Genomic DNA, 18,524 nt, shown 5'->3' with positions numbered 1-18,524 from the left:
TGCCAAGGCAGGGGACACGGGTTTGAGTCCTGGTCTGGGAAGATCCCACATGCCGCAGAGCAACTAAGCCCATGCGCCACAACTACAGAGCCTGCGCTCTAGAGCCTGCGAGCCACAACTACTGAGCCTGCGTGCCACAACTACTGAAGCCTGCGTGCCTAGAGTCCCTGCTCTGCAAGAAGAGAAGCCACCGCAATGAGAAGCCGCACACCACAACGAAGAGTAGCCCCTGCTCGCCGCAACTAGAGAAAGCCGGCGCACAGCAACGAAGACCCAATGCAGCCAAAAATAAATAAATACATAAATACATAAATAAAATTTTAAAAATAAATAAAGGTTGTGACTGAATTTGGTTGCAGGTCATAACCAAGGGCTGGCTAAGTTTGCAGTTGTTTGGAAAACTTGCTTTTACTGGATTGCACTAGTCCACTATGGTAGTGACAATATAAAGGTTCTTATTAACCCAAACAAATCAGAATTTAAGTCAGAATGACATTTCAGATCTTTGACTTCTTTCACCTGGAGCCTTGAGAGACAGGGTGAACCAAAGGGGGTCTGATGCAAGTCAGAAAGAAGCATAAAACCTGCATCTGTTCTTTTCTCTCCCTCTCTCTCTCCTCTCCCTCCCTCCAGTTCCCTCCCTTTTTCCTTCCTTTCTTCCTTCCTCAAGCATGTTTTCGTTATATTTTTTCTTTGACTTCTACAGTTAGACACACCTCTTGAAATAGAGGAGTGAATGCTAAAAAAAAATAAGATGATTTTTGTCCCCACTTTGATTTTTTTTTTAAAAATTGTACTTGGAACAACAATAAAGGAAAGAAATGCTTCATAATTGCATCATTCCATCAGCTTTTTTCCTTCCTTCCTTCCATCATTGTTCACAGAATTGAATGCATGGCATAGCTAGAATCATTTTTTTTTATTGGAGCATAGTTGATTTACAATGTTGTATTAGTTTCAGGTGTACAGCAAAGTGAATCAGTTATATGTATGCATATATCCACTCTTTTTTAGATTCTTTTCCCATATAGGTCGTTACAGAATATTGAGTAGAGTTCCCTGTGCTATACAGTAGGAAGAATGATATTATACATACCATTTTTCTCTTCTGCATTTTTCACTTCCTTCTGAATCATCACTTTTTTTCTTGTTGCATCAGCTCCCCTTTGGCATACACACTAGAGAATAAACTGAGAGAAAGCAGGGTCTTTTTGTTCACTGTTTCATTGTCTAAAATAGTGCTTGGCATATTGTAGGCATTCAACAAATATTTTTTGAATGAATCATCATCTTTGCGATTATACTTTTTTAACAGTTGCTTAGATCTCATTGAGTAGATCACGTGGTTACTTCCTGCTGTCAAATGTTCAGGTGGCTTCCAGCTCTTTAACTCCCACATGAATAATAAAACACCAGCCATCACCAGACCTATAGCTTTTTCCTTTCATTTTAGTTATTTCCTTCATGTGAAGTCTCAAGAGTGGGGTCCATGGTTGAAGTGGTTTAACATTTTTATGCTTCTTGATATGAGAAAGAATTTTCCAGCGTAGACTGCCACCAGCAGTGCCTGGGTGCGTTATCAGATAGTTTTCCAGCTGATCCCTACGGGTGAGGACCAGACCTGAGGACCAGATGGGAAGTGATGACAAGAGATTTGCTGATTATAAATCCTGGGAGCTCTCGCGGCCTTCAGTCCTCTGTTTTAAAAAGTCATCAAATGCTTACCTTGCTATCTGTGGGTTCCCAAGTGCTTCCTTAAAGCCATCACCTCTATCTTATTTGGTTTAAATCATTAAGAGTAAGTTAGAAGCTGGATATCCCATCAAGAAGACGAATCTGACAGATAGTTGGACTGCCCGGACGCCTTTTGGAGCTCTTGGATTCCACGTGGGCTGAACTCAGCCTTCACAAATCTGCAACCTCCATCTGCTCCTCTGTTACGGGATACTGTCCTCCATGCGGGCATCGCTTACCGTGCACAAGACGTGTCTGTGTAAAAATTTTGCTTCACCACCCACTCCTTCCCTGCAGCTGTGCCTATGCTCAGTCAAACCACCCGTCACTTACATTTGCTGGGAGCACGCAGGGCACGCAGGGAAATTCATAGAGAACGTACAGTCCGGCTCCGTCTATGAGTTGCCAGGTATTCTGCAACGGGCCCGTTGGAAGAAATAGTGCGAAAGAGAGTGGACATTCGTGTGAGAAACGCTTGTTCTATTTCCAGCTCTGAGAGGCTGCAAGACCACGGGTGAATCACTCACCACCTACCATCCTCAGCCTCCCTTTCTGTCACATCGCTTTCAGAGACCATCTTGCATCTCTCCTGGTTGGGCCAGAATCGTGTGAAACCATGTATGTGAACGCTTTGCAAACTGTGAAGTGCTATGAGATACACAGCATTGTTATTACCACTACGATGCTGACCTCGAAGTACACAAGAGAGCCCTTGGGAGGCAGAGGCTGTTGTTTGCCCTCCCCACACGCGTGCCCTGCTCCTTCCTTGCTCACTGAATCCCAGTTGTATTCAGGGAGCAGGCGACTTGGGCTGGTACCCAGGAGTGATCATGACTGATCTAAAGGAGTTGTGGAAATCCTGTCCCTTCTTTGCTGCTTTGAGAAAAGCATGTGAACTGATTCACACTTATGACACCTGAAGGGAAGCACTGCCATGAATGGTGGCCATCCTCTCTGATGGGATATTCCTCCCTGATGTAAGGAGAGAGCCTTAGGAGGAAAAACCCTCCTCCTTCTTCCTGCTCCGGTGTTGCCAAGCAAGGACCTGGCGCTGGGCACTGCAGCCACCTTCTGACACCCGAAAGGGAAAGCCAAGAGCAGCACAGAGGGGCTGATCCAGGGTCGTGACTTGGTTGAACCAGTGCATTAACCACCTCTGGAAATGCCAGCCTCCAGATTCCCTGTTATGTTCCATTTGTTGAAAAAAAAAAATCAGATATTCTCTTACCGAAAGGCACAACGGTGAGAAACATGGTCAGGGTGAGCGAGTCTTGGCCAGCAAGTTTGCTTCCTGGCCTTCTTGCCTTCACCCACTTTGCTTTATTGTGGGTCACTCAGAAAATTACCATAGTTAATAAAGCTCTGAGGCAACACCAAAATCATATATGAACTTAGAAGTAAGTGGCTACAGGGAAATAACATGGTGATATGAGAAATGAATGAACTGTGGGCACTGAGGACAGGCAATGGGCCAAGAGGTCTTCCCCCACGGGCGCTGGGTGCCTGGGCAAAGCACTGGGTGAGGGGGTGGGTGAGTTAAGGGGAGCCTGGGGCTTGAGGAGAAACTCTGAGGAAGAGGAAGGCTTCCACCTGGAACACTGTCGCCCACACCTCTGGCTGGGCGAATGCCTCAGTGCTTTCCCAAAATGCAACTCTTATTCCCATGACTAGGCTGGATAGTCTGTCTCCATTATCATAAAAAAATTCAATGTAACCTTTTGTTTTGTTTAATGTTGCACCTTAAGTGCATGGAACTTTACCAAGTATACTCCTTGGCTCACAACATGTAATCACCATTGGTCCTTACATAGCCCATTTCACTTGCATTACTTATTTTTATTACACAGCAAACATTGCAAAGCTAATCTCACCCAAGAATTAAAAATTTACCAGTGATACATACCTATCTGTGTGCTCACCCACTAACCCATTTCCCTGCTTGCCTCCTACAGGAAGTTAATACCTTGAATTTGTGTTTATCATTCATATCCTCTTTTCTTTCTTTCTTTTTTTGTGGCTGTGTTGGGTCTTCATTGCTGTGCACGGGCTTTCTCTAGTTGCGGCGAGCAGGGGCTACTCTTCGCTGCAGTGCGTGGGCTTCTCATTGTGGTGGCTTCTCTTGTTGCAGAGCACGTGCTCTAGGCATGCGGGCTTCAGTAGTTGTGGCTCGCAGGCTTCAGTAGTTGTGGCTCGCAGCCTGTAGAGTGCAGGCTCAGTAGTTGTGGTGCACGGGCTTAGTTGCTCCGCAGCATGTGCGATCTTCCACGACCAGGGCTCGAACCCGTGTCCCCTGCACTGGCAGGCGGATTCTTAACCACTGCGCCGTCAGGGAAGTCCCTACCCATTTTTCTTTTTTCATTTTGTTTTATCCCGTATATATGTATGTCTAACCAATAGATTGTTTAATTTTGTTGGTTATTTAACGTTGCATATCTAAGATTCACCCAAGTTGTGGCATTTGGTTGGAGTTCAGCTATTTTCTCTGTGGTATGATGTTCCATTGTGTGGCTATGCCACAATTTATCTATTCTCTTGTCAAAAGACATTGAGTTGTTTTCTTTTCTTTTCTTTTTTTAATTATCTAAAACAGGAATTCTATGAACAGTCTTGTGTATGTGTCTTGATGCACAAGTGCTGGATTCTCTTGGGTATTTACCTATATGTGGAATTGCAAATATGCAAACGTTCAAATGGACAGGATAATGCCAAATTAGTTTCCAAGTTGTGCTATTTTAACTTCCCAGTGGCAATATACAGGAGATTCCAATGACCATTTTTGTCTCTAATACTTGGCATTGTCAGACATCTTAATTTTTATAATCACATTGGTATAAAATAGTGTCCAATTGTTTACATGCTATACAATCCCCCAACACTTAACCTCTTTTTATGTATTTGTGTTTGTACTAGGTGAAATACATTTTTATACTTTTTGCTCATTTTTCTATATTGGGTTATTTTTCTTTCTCCTGTTGATATGTAGAAATTCTTTATCATTCTTGAGTAATCTTATTCGTTATTTTTGTGGTGCAAATATCCTCTTTCTCAGCTCTCACAAGGATATATAGTACATGTGATATATTCTAAATGCACGTTAAGAAAGACTTAAACATTTGTTACCATCACTTTTTTGGATTTTGGCCATTTTAATATGTATCTCATCATGTTTTAATTTGCAATTCCCTAATGACAAACAATCTTGAGCATCACTTCATATACTTATTTTCCATCTGTATATCTTCTTTGATGAGGCATCTGTTCAGATATTTTGCCTTTTTTTAAAAGATGGGTTCTTTGTCTTATTGTTGAGTTTTAAGATTTCTTTGTATATTTGGGGTACAAGTCATTATCAGATATGAGTTTTGCAAATATTTTCTCCCACTCTGTGGTTTGTCTTTTCATTCCCTTGGCAGTATCTCTTACAGAGCAGAAGTTTTTAATTTTAATAAAGTCCAACTTATCAAGTTTTTTCTTTTGTGGATCTAAAAACTCAATGCCACACAGAGGCTGTAAGGCCCCAGGGAAGAGGAGGGGATGCTGCAGAGAGAATTCCCCCATTAAATGGGATGAAGGTGAAACAGAGGGTCATTTAAGCTTGAGTTCTTCAGGTTTCTTCCAGCTTTGAGATTTGGGGTTAAAAATCCTAACAAGCGCCTTCTAAAGATGAAATCCACCAGAATACATGATCCTCTGCACTGTAGATCCACCAGTGCAGGGACTTTGGCTCTCTGGATCTCCACTGAGTCCTCAATTCTTCCCATACAGGCGCGATACAACTAATTATTAGTTGGATGATCAATAAATGATCAGAATCCAGTGGTTAAAAAACAAAACAAAACAAACCTCAATGCCAAATTCAAGGTCACTAGACTTTTCTCCTGTTTTCTTTTTGAACTTACTCAGTTTTGCATTTTGTACATAGGTTTAAGATGTATTTTGAGTTAATTTGTGTGATAGTTGTATGGTCTGTGTCTAGGTTGGCCTGTTGTTGTTGTTGTTATTTGCATACGGACACGCAGTTATTCCAACACCATTTGTTGAAAAAAAATCTTCTCCATTGTATTGCCTTTACTCCTATGTCAAAGATCAGTTGACTATATTTGTGTGGGTCTGTTTCTGGGCTCTCCATCCTGTTCCATTGATCTAGTTGTTTATTCTTTCACCAGTACCACACTGTCTTAATTACTGTAGCTTTATAGTAAGTCTTGAATAGTATCAGCCTTTCAACTTGCCTTCTTCTTCAGGATTGTGTTGGTTATTGTTCTTTTGCCTTTTCATGTAAACTTTAGAATCAACTTGTCAATATCCACAAAATAACTGGCTGGGATCTAGATTAGGATTGAGTGGAATCCATAGATCAAGGTGGAAGAACTGATGTCTTCACAATATCGATTCTTCTGATTCATGAACATGAAATCTCTCTCCAGTTAATTATTTAATATTTTATTTTTTATTTTTGTCTTGAACTGAAGGAATAGAGCACGAGGTGAAAAGCAATAGCCACTAAGGATGTGACTCAGGTGAGGACATGAGACAAATTCCATGTTTTTAAGCACAATTGAGAAAAATACCCTCATAATAGGGAAGAGGAAGACCTCGGTCACGTACACAATGAATAAACAAAGAACCAGGAGCTCTTTGGATAGTTAGACAAAGCATTTACTATATAAATAGGATTACTTAAGAATTAAAAGCTCTCTGTTTAAATAATTTGGTGCATATAAATGTTTGTCTCAAGTACACGAACAGCTATGAGTATAAATCTAAGGTTTCATTTTAAAAAGAGATAAAATGGAAACTTCATTTACTTATCATTAGTTAGGTCGGTGATCCATGACTGTGTTTCATGACTGAAATCTAATTTATCTTAGCAAACTAGGACGTGGCTGCCATGGACAAAATGAGGAAGGAAATTGAAGCAGTTCTTGTTATATTTGGGTCAAAATATAGTTTGATCTCAATTTTCTAGGTCATTTAGGTAAAAGTTGTCCCTGGGAGTGAAAGACTCAGTAATTACTTCATTTCACTGTTTTCTATGATAGAAGTACATATTGGTTTTCCTCTGAAGGAAACAAAAAGCACAACTTCGATCCATTTTAGCATTAATTGTGAATATATATTAATTATTCATTCATTCATTTACTTAATCAACAAGATGTATTGTGTTCCAGGCACTGTTACAGGCACAGAAGACGTGTTCTGAAGAAAAATAGAGCAAAAAAAGGGAGACAGGGATGGAGGTCCTGTTTTGTATGGGGTGGTCAGGGACAGCTTCTCTTAGGAGTGACATTGGAGCACACGTAGACCTAAAGTATAAAAGAGGTGGGTATTTGGAGGAAAATATTTCGAGGTAGAAAAAGACAAGAACAAAGATAGGAGCATCCCTGGGGCTCTGAAGAAAACAAGGAGGCCGGAAGTGGAAGTTGTGGGAAGGCATGAGGAGGAGGCGGAGTGAACGCTGGGGTCTTGTCGGGCTTAGCGAGGACCCCTGGAGGGTTCTGAGCAAGAGAGTGAAGTGATCTGATTCCCATCTTTAAAGGCTCACTTTGCCTGCCTTTACACACGTGGTCAATGAAGTGAGGGGGCAAAAGGAGGAGCAGGCAGACTGGTTAGGAGGCTGTTGTGTAGTCCAGGGAAGCGATGACTGAATTGCTATAGGTTGAGAGAGGTGAGAAGAGACAGGACTGGGGATATTTTTCGGTGTAGAGGACGCAGGATTTGCAAATGGGTTGGATGTAAGGTCTGAGAGATGGAGATTCATTTACAACTGACAGGGTCACCCCCGGGGTCTCTGGAACTTAAACAGTCAACACCTAAAGCTAGGAAGTGGGTTTCCCCAAACCGACTCCACCTTTATAGGCCCCAGAGGGGGTCAGAGCATCTGAGTGGAAACAGGAAGCACCCAGAGGAGACAGCAACTTATTTTCTGTATTTCTTGTTGGCAATGTCCATGTCAGAAGCGTTTAGAAGTGCCTATGCTTATTTAAGAAAATTTGGAAAATAGAGAAAGAAGAAAGAAAAAAATTTTAAAAACCATTTTCCCACCACTGAGCAAGTGTAAAGCCGTAATGACATTCAACGTAGCTTCCTCCAGGCTTTGCAAATATGTACTCACATATATGACCACATTAAAAGAAAATGACATCAGGATCATACTCCTCTGTAATTTTTTTCTTTTTAGCAAGGGGACATCATCTTTATTTAGATTCTTTTTTTTTTTTTTGGCCACGCCATGCAGCTTTCGGGATCCTAGTTCCTTGACCAGGGACTGAACCCATGCCCCACGCAGTGGAAGCGTGGAGTCCTAAACACTGGACCGTCAGGAAATTCCCAACATCATCTTTATTTTGTCATCGATCCATTGCAGTTTGCTTCAACTTGTCTCCTACCCAAAAGCATTCTTACAATTTTTAAAACAAATATGAATTAGATTATTTCACTCTCATTGATCTCTCTAAAATATGAAACTGATCTAACAGATTAACATTATTCTCCACTTTAGTCTTGAAAGGGATGGAGGGCATTCAATCATCAGATGGGGGAACTGGACCAGGGCTCTCAAAAGTACCTTTGGTGCTCAGATTCTCCCACTATGTGATTTTCAGACACGAGAATCATGTTTTAAAACAGACCCAAATTTGGCCTCTCCCATTTCTCTCTAAATCACAAACTCACATAAAGAGCACTTATCTTTAAAATGAGAAATAAAGGAAGGATTTTTTTAAAGGACAATATTCTGAGAAGCTGTAAAAGCCTAACAGCCTAACTTCTCCAGTCTCACAGCACTTAGGCTTGAGGTCATTTGGGTTCTTCATCTCCTCCCTTTACTCCATAATAGAAGCCTTTTCTAACAACTAAAGCTAATAGGAGTCCAACGCTCAGCTCTGTCATATGGCCTTTTGCATGAGCGGGTCAGAGGCAGAGCTAGAAACAAAACCACAAAGTTACATTCCAGAACCCCAACCATAGGATGCCGGTGAGTAATTTCCCAATAAATGTATTTCTTTATTAGTATTAGTCTTAGCAGCATCATTTTATTCTTACATACGAAGAATTTTACACTTCCTTACTGATAAGGAAAAATGATGCTTGCAGAGCCAATAGTGTTTTCGAGAAAACACTGTAGATGTGGGTTTCTACTTTCCTCAGTGATTTGTGGAATCTCATTGTTTGACTAGAGGAGCTTAAACTCTCAGGATGCAAAAGCAGTAAGTTCAGAGCTTCAGTGGGAATATTGGATGAGTTGTACCCGTATCACATTATTAAAGGGCTTCCTACATTCCTGGAACCCATCAAGACAGTGAGGAAAATATTTGGATCGGTTAGCTATATGTGCTAAACAAAACAATGGCTTTCATAGGAAAGCAATATTCTTCATAATTAGCCATAGAAGTACAGTCTATGGAAAAACACAAATCTTAGTATCAATCCTGGTTCTGCCTTATTAACAGGGGGCCTTGACTAAATTACTCAATCTTTCTGAGTCCTAGTTTTCTCTTCTGTAAAGTGGGGAGTTCTGATAATGAACTAAGGACATGCCTATAGAAGTATTTAACATAGTGTATAGTAATAATTAATAATCAATATCTGGTAGATGTTGTTATTATTACTATATTATTTATTATCACTATTATTATTATCATCTTCCTGTCTTTGTTCCTATTCTTCCATCCTAAGTAACTGCCATCCATGCTGGCTTGTTTTCCAGAACGTTCAAGGATAAATAGGCTAGCACATTACTGCCGTGTCTTTTGGTCTTTCTATAGCTTAGTCTTTTTCTATCACTTCTCAGCTCACATCCTTCTTGGCCAACCCCAATAACCCACACAAGCCCTCTAGGTTGTGCTCTGCAGCCAGCAAGGGTCAGTCTGCCTGGGAGTCTAGTTCTCTTGGAGGAGTAAACAGTGGAGAATGGAGACAGGGCTTGCGATGAGACATCAAGGCCCTGGAGAAAGATCTCTGAGACTGAAGAGGGGAGAGGGAGTGGAGTTTTCTTGAATAGCAGAGACCTGGGATGACAGGATATTAATACAAAGGCTTGGGAGATCTCTGTGTGCTAGCTTTGAAAAGGACCATGTGCTCTGGGACAGTGTTGCATCTCAATAGTGCATAAGCAGACTGAAAACGAGAAGGTCCTTGTGGTAGGCTTAAAAATGGCTCCCCGAAACACATCCATGTCAAGTCCCTGGAGCCTGTGAATGTTACCTGAATTGGAAAAAGGATCTTTGTAGATGTGGTTAAGGATCTTGAGACCCTAGGTTATCTTGGTGAGCCCTAAATGCCATCACAGGTATGCTTATAAGAGAAAGAGGGGAGAAGACAGAAAAGAGAAGACACAGAGGAGAAGGTGATGGAAAGATGGAGGGAGAGACTGGAGTGATGTGGCTACAAGTCAACAGACGGCAAGGAAGGTCAACAGCCACCAGAAGCTGGAAGAGGCAAGAAAGGATCCTCCCTTACAGCCTTCAGAGGAAACATGGCCCTGCTAACAACTTTGCTTCAGGACTTCTGGCTACAAGAGCTGTGAGAAAAGCTGTTCTTTTGCCTTAAGCCACGAAGTTTGTGTTAATTTGTTACAGTAGCTACAGGAAACTGATACAGCCTTCCTTCCAATGTCCTGGGAAGCATATGTCTTAACCGCCAAGAACTCCTGAATGATTTTAGGAAGTGGTAGCCTCCCCCAACCTCCCCTGCCCCCAAAATACATGATTGAGATGGAATAACTCAAAATCCTGATAAATAGGAGTTGGAGCTAAACCTAAATGTAATTTTTTTAAAAGTGAATCTAAGTGCCTTTTCTTGTACCTAATTATTGCGGAATAAATCCTTTCCTGCTGCATCTCGGGGTACTACAAACAAGTTCTTGTCACTAGGCTTCTCCTTCCCTCCTGTCATTGTCCCTGTCTCTATGGCTGCAGGAAATTCCAGGGAGAATGGAAGAAGAAGCAATCATCCCTTCCCTGGAACCTTAAGGTAGCATACCCCATTCTCAGGGGACCCCATGTCTCAAGAAGTCAAGAATAGCTCCTCCTCCCCACAAAGGATAAGGCTTTTCTATGGAGCCCCTGGAGGCATACATGTCAGGAAGGTATCTTCATCTCATCTTGGTTCTAAATTCTCCAAGAAATTAATCTCACTAGCACTTCCCTCTCCAATCCAATATGGTCGAGGGAGAGATCCAGGAGTTTAGGTGCTTGTCCTATGATGCAAAGTCTGTGCAAAACCTTTCTTGTTTACTAATTTATCACCATCCCGCCCACAACCCGACCCAGTGATCTTTTAAGCACTAATGTATTCCGCACAAAATTTATAATTAGATTAGTTTTTATGGTTTCCTCCTTTCTCGTTATTTCCTGCCTAATGACCACCAAACATCCTAATCTTTTGTAGTCTGTCTTTGATCTCTCCGGTGATGGGAGCTCCATTGAATTTAGTACCACCTACGCCTACTCTGTTGCTGATTCTCTTCCCAGATATTTTTCTTAAAATGCCAAGTTAGCTCAGACCTAAGCTAGCAGCTTCATAAAACTCAGCTCAAAATCCATTTCTCATTTTCATTCCTTGCACCCAGTGACTGCCCCCTCATTTCTCATATCTAACTGGCTTTTTCCTGATGGGAAAATCATCATTAAAGTCTAAGCCCTTCTTCCTCTTTGGAGCTTTTTGGTAGATCCTACTAGGGGATGAGAAAGCTTACCAATTTATACTCATTGATAGAGCTTTCACTCCTTCCCTACCCAATGCTATAAACAATGGCAGCTGGAGCTGACATGATCTTCCTTCTAAATGCAAAGCTCTTAAAAGGAATATGGAAAAAATTAATATGGGGATGGGAAGATGGGGCTTGATACAAACCAACGTGCCCCTTCCTGTTCCCTCTCTTCCTCGTGACCAGGAAGGTTGCACGTGGAGACCTTTGCAAAGGAAGCAGAGAGCAAAAGCAGCTCCTTTTCTTGATTGGCAACAAATACCATTTATACATGATAATGGTGCACAGTAGATCTTGTTGAGGATTCAGCGGGCTAGGACAGGGGTTTACACTGTAATCCAGTTTAGCAAATGATTTAGAGTAGAATTTTTAGACCCCTTTCTTCACAGCTCTTCAGCTCTTCCCATTAGTGACCTCTTCTACCCAGGCTCCAGCATTCTGCCATGTTTCTGGGCCTCCTCTTTCTCTTCAGACCTCCTCTATCTCCTTCTTAAATACCTCCCACTAGCTCTCTGAAATTCTTTTTTTTTTTCTTTCTTTTAATTTCTCTTTTTTTCCTATTGGGGTATAGTTAATTTACGTTGTGTTAGTTTCAGGTGTATAGCAGAGTGATTCAGTCCATATATATATATATATATATATATATATATATATATATATATATATATATATATATATATAATATTCTTTTTCAGATTCTTTTCCCATATAGGTTGTTACAAAAGATTGAGTTCCCTGTGCTGTACAGTAGGTCCCTGTCATTTATCTATTTTATATATAGTAGTGTGTGTATGTTATTCAGAGACTTTCAAAGTGTCTTTATCTCTCTCTTAGACTATTCAAGCCATACTCTGTGATCTATCATTTCACAGGCCAAATGGTTTATCAGGCGGTTTTGCTAAACAATGTTTCCTCCCCAAAAAGGAATTCTGCCCCCAGGTTTTACATATTTTCTCATCACTTCATCTTGATGAGAGGCATTTTTTATGTTTTTATATTTGTGGAATACAGAGTTCCCTTCTCCCAGCTTTGGATGCCTACCCCTCTTCTACCAGAACGAGGGAGAAGAGAACCCTCAGAGTTTGTGACCGACAAAAGCCAGGAAAGCAAAGAACTCAACTGATGTGAGCTGTGAGATGTGGAGTGACACTAGAAAATGAAATTTCTCCTATCATCACCGTGAACACTCCTCACCAGGGCGCCACAGACGGGCCTCGCTTTGCCAGCGAGGTGAGGCAGTTGGTCTGGCAAGCGACTTGTGGGGCCCTCCCACCTTCTCACCCACAACAGCAGATGGCGGAGAGAATCCATCACTGAGCATGTGAATCCCAGGAAGGAAGGAAGGGAAAGGGGAAGGGAAGGAGGGAGGGAGAAAGATAGGATGGGAGGGGAGAGGAGAAGGGAGGGAGGAAAGAAGGAAGGAAGGGTGTCCAGAATCCTAGGGAGGCATTGAGCCCGGAGAGAAAAACTGCAGGGTAGAATAACATAGTTTTACAACTATAAAAATCCTGATGGTTTGTGATGAGGAACTTTTCTTTTTCTGAAACCTTGACATCCTGGGGTTGCAGGAAGAGAGTCCCTGAGCAAAGCAGACGGGGCGGAGGCTGCTGAGGGATGTGCCCCTTCCTGCTGGGAATGTGTGCAAATTAAAAATTGGCTGGAGAGGTAGGTAGAGCTTTGAGATCTACCTGCAGATCCGGACCTACTATTTTTTTAATTAATTAATTTTATTTATTTATTGGCCGCATTGGGTCTGCTGCTGCGCGCGGGCTTTCTCTAGTTGCAGCGAGCAGGGGCTACTCTTCGTTGGGGTGCACGGGCTTCTCATTGTGGTGGCTTCTCTTGTTGCGGAGCAGGGGCTCTGGGCATGTGTGCTTCAGTAGTTGTGGCACGTGGGCTCAGTAGTTGTGGCTCGCGAGCTCTAGAGCGCAGGCTCAGTAGTTGTGGTGCACGGGCTTAGTTGCTCCTCGGCATGTGGGATCTTCCCAGATCAGGGCTCGAACCCGTGTCCCCTGCATTGGCAGGCGGATTCTTAACCACTGCGCCACCAGGGAAGCCGCCGACCTGTGTTTAATCAAGGTTCTTACACTGAACTCCATGGGTCACCAGGTCCTAACCACACAGTAACCCCTGTGTGCCTGTGAATTACCCAAATGTGGGAGGAAAACTGGGCTGCAGAGTGGGCCAAGAGTAGACAGAAATTCTCTCTACTACCTATACAACTCTTTTGTAAATCTAAAATAATTTCCAAAAAAAATTTTTTTCATTAAAAAATCAAGTGTCCTTCAACTGCTAAGATCCCCAATTGGAGGCAGAGTGTACCCTGGATAAAATCCAAAGTCCTTATCATACCTACATGATTCTCTATGACCTGACCTACCTCTCTTTTTTATTTTTTATTTTTATTTTTTTTGCGTTACGTGGGCCTCTCACTGCTGTGGCCTCTCCCGTTGCGGGGCACACGCTCCAGACGCGCAGGCTCAGTGGCCATGGCTCACGGGCCCAGCCGCTCCGCGGCATGTGGGATCTTTCCGGACCGGGGCACGAACCCGTGTCCCCTGCATTGGCAGGCGGACTCTCAACCACTGCGCCACCAGGGAAGCCCCTACCTCTCTTTTTGATCTTATCTCCTAATTCTCTCCTTCTTACTAACTCCCTCCATTCACTGGCCTTCTTACTGTTTCTCAAATCTCAGAGTCCTTGTCATGTAGGTTCCTTCCACCTGGTATACTCACAATCTTCACATGGCTGGTCTCATTGCTTCCTTTGGGTTTCTGTTCAAACATCATCCCCACGGAAAGGCCTCCCCTAGGTGAAATAACACCCCTCCAATCCCTATCACTCTGAATCCCTCAATTCTGCTTCATTTTTAAATGACATTATGGTATATTTTTATATATTGTGGTTGTTCATTGTCTGTCTTCCCCATGTGACTTAAGCTCCATTAAAGAAGGAAATGTGTCTGTCTTCTTTGCTGTGCTCAGAGCCTAGAAAAGTCCCTGTAGAACAGCTGTTGCATAAATATTTGTTGACTAATAAACAAAAGAATGGAAACTTATGGGAAAATAAAGTGCCAGGAATGGCCATGGTATCTTTGAAGAAGAGGAAGTTTGGGCTGGGCTGGTAGACTCGTCCTATAAGATATCCAGACATTATACCACTACAGTGATTAAAATATAATGTCATAAACTTCCATTCAGCTTTTCTCAGGCAGATACTCTTAGATGATAGGTTCAATCAAAACAAGGCAATAGGGCTTCCCTGGTGGCGCAGTGGTTGCGCGTCCGCCTGCCGATGCAGGGGAACCGGGTTCGTGACCCGGTCTGGGAGGATCCCACATGCCGCGGTGCGGCTGGGCCCGTGAGCCATGGCCGCTGAGCCTGCGCGTCCGGAGCCTGTACTCCGCAACGGGAGAGGCCACAACAGAGGGAGGCCCGCATACCAAAAAAAAAAAAAAAAAAAAACAAAAAACAAGGCAATAAACAAAGCAAAGAAATACAGAGGAAAACAGGAGCATGGCCCAAGAAAGAGGATGGAGAAAACCAAACGTGGGATACAGGAACCAGGAGACCCAAGGCGAGGAAGGCCAACAGGGATCCTCAGATGATGGTAAATGGAGACCCCAGCATGACAGCTAGGCAGCACACCCAAACTGAAAGAAGTCTACAGGAGGGACTTTTTCAAGAAGGAGAAATTGATAGACTATTTGATATGGTAAATGTTTTAAGAGGAGATTTAGAAAATTATTTATGGACTATGAGATTGGATTACTAAAAATACTTAGAAAAATAAGCAAATGAACAAAAAGCACTCAAAACAATGGTTACCTGCAGGGAAAGGTTTTGTAGAAAAGGAAAAACAGTCACATTTCCTACATGTTTCAGCTCTAAATAGTATACACATTCAGAATATTGTTCTACTGAATATTAATCTAATCAAAATTACTCTAAAAGGATGGGGGATGTGAAATGCATAAATATGTGATAATGACCCACATCTAGTCCTACTGTGACCCCATTTCTGGTGTTCTTCACAACATGAATTCGTCAAAGAATTATCTTGACATGCTGTCATCACTTCCTCACTTCACTCCTGTTTTCACACAAAATACTAGGTATTCTTGTTAGGAATGGTCGACAGATAATTTGTTTTACCAGCACATTTTACTGACATTGGTGCTTACCCTTCTAGATATGCTCCACTCCTAACCTCACTTCACTCCTGTTTTCACACAAAATACTAGGTATTCTTGTTAGGAATGGTCGACAGTTAATTTGTTTTACCAGCACATTTTACTGACATTGGTGCTTACCCTTCTAGCTATGCTCCACTCCTAATCTGGGTTCACTCTTCTTCTCGCTAAAGTAGATTCAGTAGCAATTCTTTCAGCAAAGTTCTGTGGGTGATAAACTCTTAGCCTGTGTATGTCTGAAGATGTCTTAGTTACAGTCCCCTTTCTTTTTCTGTTGTGGAGCACAGGCTCCGGACGCGCAAGCTCAGCGGCCATGGCTCACGGGCCCAGCCGCTCCGCGGCATGTGGGATCCTCCCAGACAGGGGCACGAACCCGGTTCCCCTGCATCGGCAGGCGGACGCGCAACCACTGCGCCACCAGGGAAGCCCCAGTCCCCTTTCTTGAAAGTTTAATTGTGAATAGACTGCTAGATTGCAGTTATTTTTCCTGAGCACTTTGATGAGTTATTTCACCTCAGCCCTGATTTCTGGCACCTTTCATTACTCACAGAAGTCTGCTATCAGCCCGCCATTCTTTACCCGCTGGTAGCCTTTTAGATTTTTCCTTTTATCCTTGATACTCTGCAATTCTACTATAATGTGTCTAGGGATGGGTTTATTTGTATTTATCTTGCTAGAGACCTACTGTGCATTTTCAATCTGAAGATTTAAGGATTCATGTCTTTCTGCAAATCAGGGAAATCCTCTCTGAATACTGAGCCTCTTCCATTCTCTACTTCTCTGACTCCTACTGGGCATGTCTTGGAGCCTATCAATCTATTTTCATAATGTCAACGTCTTTGTATTTTTAAGCTATGTTCTGGGTTACTTTCTTCACACTATCTTCCAACTCATAAATTCTCTCTTCTGTTGGATCTAGTCTTGCATTTACCCACTCTACATTTTAATTATTATTTCAGTGACTCAATTTTTTCTTCCCTTAATTCATAATTGCTTCTTTTAAATTAGTTTTTAAAATCTCCATCTGCTTTCAATTCATTCATTGAAGAACGTTTATTTAAGCATCTACAGTGTGCCCAGCACCATTCTGAGCTCTGGAGACTTGGCAGTAATAAAATACAAAGGCTTACGTGTCTCTGAAGTAAAATGAGTAAATGAGTAAAATATGTAAATAAAACAAAGTAAAACATAGACCGTACCTGTTGGTGGTAAGTGCTATGAAGAAGAACTAAATCAGCGGAGTGGGCTAAGGAGTGAGAGGGTTGCCTTACTCATCAAGGGAAAGAGAAACCTATATGACCCAGGATTATTATGGGATTGAGGTCAACAGGGTTCCAAGGCATAATGAGCCTCAGTAATGCTGAAAAAGACAGGAGTGTTAGAGGGGTACGCTGGGAGGGAGAGGTGGGGGTCTTGCCAGGAGCACACAACTCTGGGTTTCTCTCCTCACTTCCACTGGTGGAGAAGCACAGACCAAGGGAACCAAGAAATCAGGGACAAGTGGGCCAGGCCTGGAGAGCTCTCAGGTCAGGCAGAGCACTCAGAATTCTGAGATGCTTTCTTAACTCTTGGTTATTCATTCATAATTTCTTATGCTGGCTTTATGGGTGTTATTCTTTCCTTTATCTCTTTGGGGAAACAAATATACTTAGGTTACTTTACTGTCTGAAGTGCTTCGGGAATTAATTTTCCTATTTGTTCAGTTTGTTGGTTATTTTTTCATTATGTTATTCACTTCTGTGCTCTGGAATTTTAATATACAGACTCATCTTCAGTAGGAGGGGTGAGAGAGACAGAGACAGAACAAAAGAGAGTTACAGAAAAAAAGAGAGCTACAGAGAGAGAGGGAGATAGAGATAAAGGTAGAGACGGAGATGACAGAGATAGAGATAGAGATGATAAAGATAGAATGATAGAGTGCTCATGCCTGTTTTTGTTTTTTTTTAAAATATGAGGGGTTTTAAAATTTTTTTATTTGTTTTTTTTTAGCTGTGGTGGGTCTTCATTGCTGTACGCGGGCTTTCTCTAGTTGCTGCGAGTGGGGGCTACTCTTCGTGTGGTGTGCGGGCTTCTCATTGTCCGGGCTTCTCTTGTTGCAGAGCACGGGCTTCAGTAGTTGTGGCACAGGGGCTCAGTAGTTGTGGCGCATGGGCTTAGGTGCTCCGCGGCATGTGGGATTTTCCCAGACCAGGGCTCGAACCCGTATCCCCTGCATGGGCAGGAGGATTCTTAACCACTGTGCCACCAGGGAAGCCCTTGCCTGGTTATTTTTAACTGCATCCACCCAATCCAACAGGCTCTCCAGTTCAAAGCAAGGCTTAGATGGGTAGCTACACTCTTGTTTTTGGTGATACTGCTGATCCAATAGCAGGAGGCTTGGCCCAGGAGCTCACTCCTGGTTGTCTCAAGTCCCTCTGCTGTCCCCAGAACACAGCTTGACAGAGGAAAAGTCACTCTGGAGAAGTCGCATCTCCTGGTTCTGTAAAGAATGGAACTTGAGGCTGCCTTGGCCAGATGATGGGTTCAGAGCCTGGATCCTTGAGCCTGCAGCCTTAGACCCACTTTGTCTGTGTGTAAAGACCACAAAGATATTTTTTATTTGTCCAACTTGGGGCTGCACTTATATCCTTTTAACATTGCTTTTATGTTTTGTGTCTTAGTTAACTTTATTAACAAACAAATGCAGAAGTATGTAAAGGCTTAAACACGATGGAAGTGCATTTCTCACCTGAATGATGATCTAGTGGTAATTCGGGGAAGATATAAGCAGCTTCCATTTTGTGTCTCCTCTATTTACAGCACATGGACTCCCCTACTGAAGTCCAATGGCAATAACTAACCACATGGCTCCATCTAGAAGCAAGGGGCCTGGGAAGTGCAGTCTGGCTG

The sequence above is a fragment of the Physeter macrocephalus genome, chromosome 20 (assembly GCF_002837175.3).
Source record: "Physeter macrocephalus isolate SW-GA chromosome 20, ASM283717v5, whole genome shotgun sequence".
NCBI lineage: Eukaryota > Metazoa > Chordata > Mammalia > Artiodactyla > Physeteridae > Physeter > Physeter macrocephalus.
The sequence above is the reverse complement of the archived record's forward strand: the minus strand, read 5'-3'. Positions refer to the sequence as shown.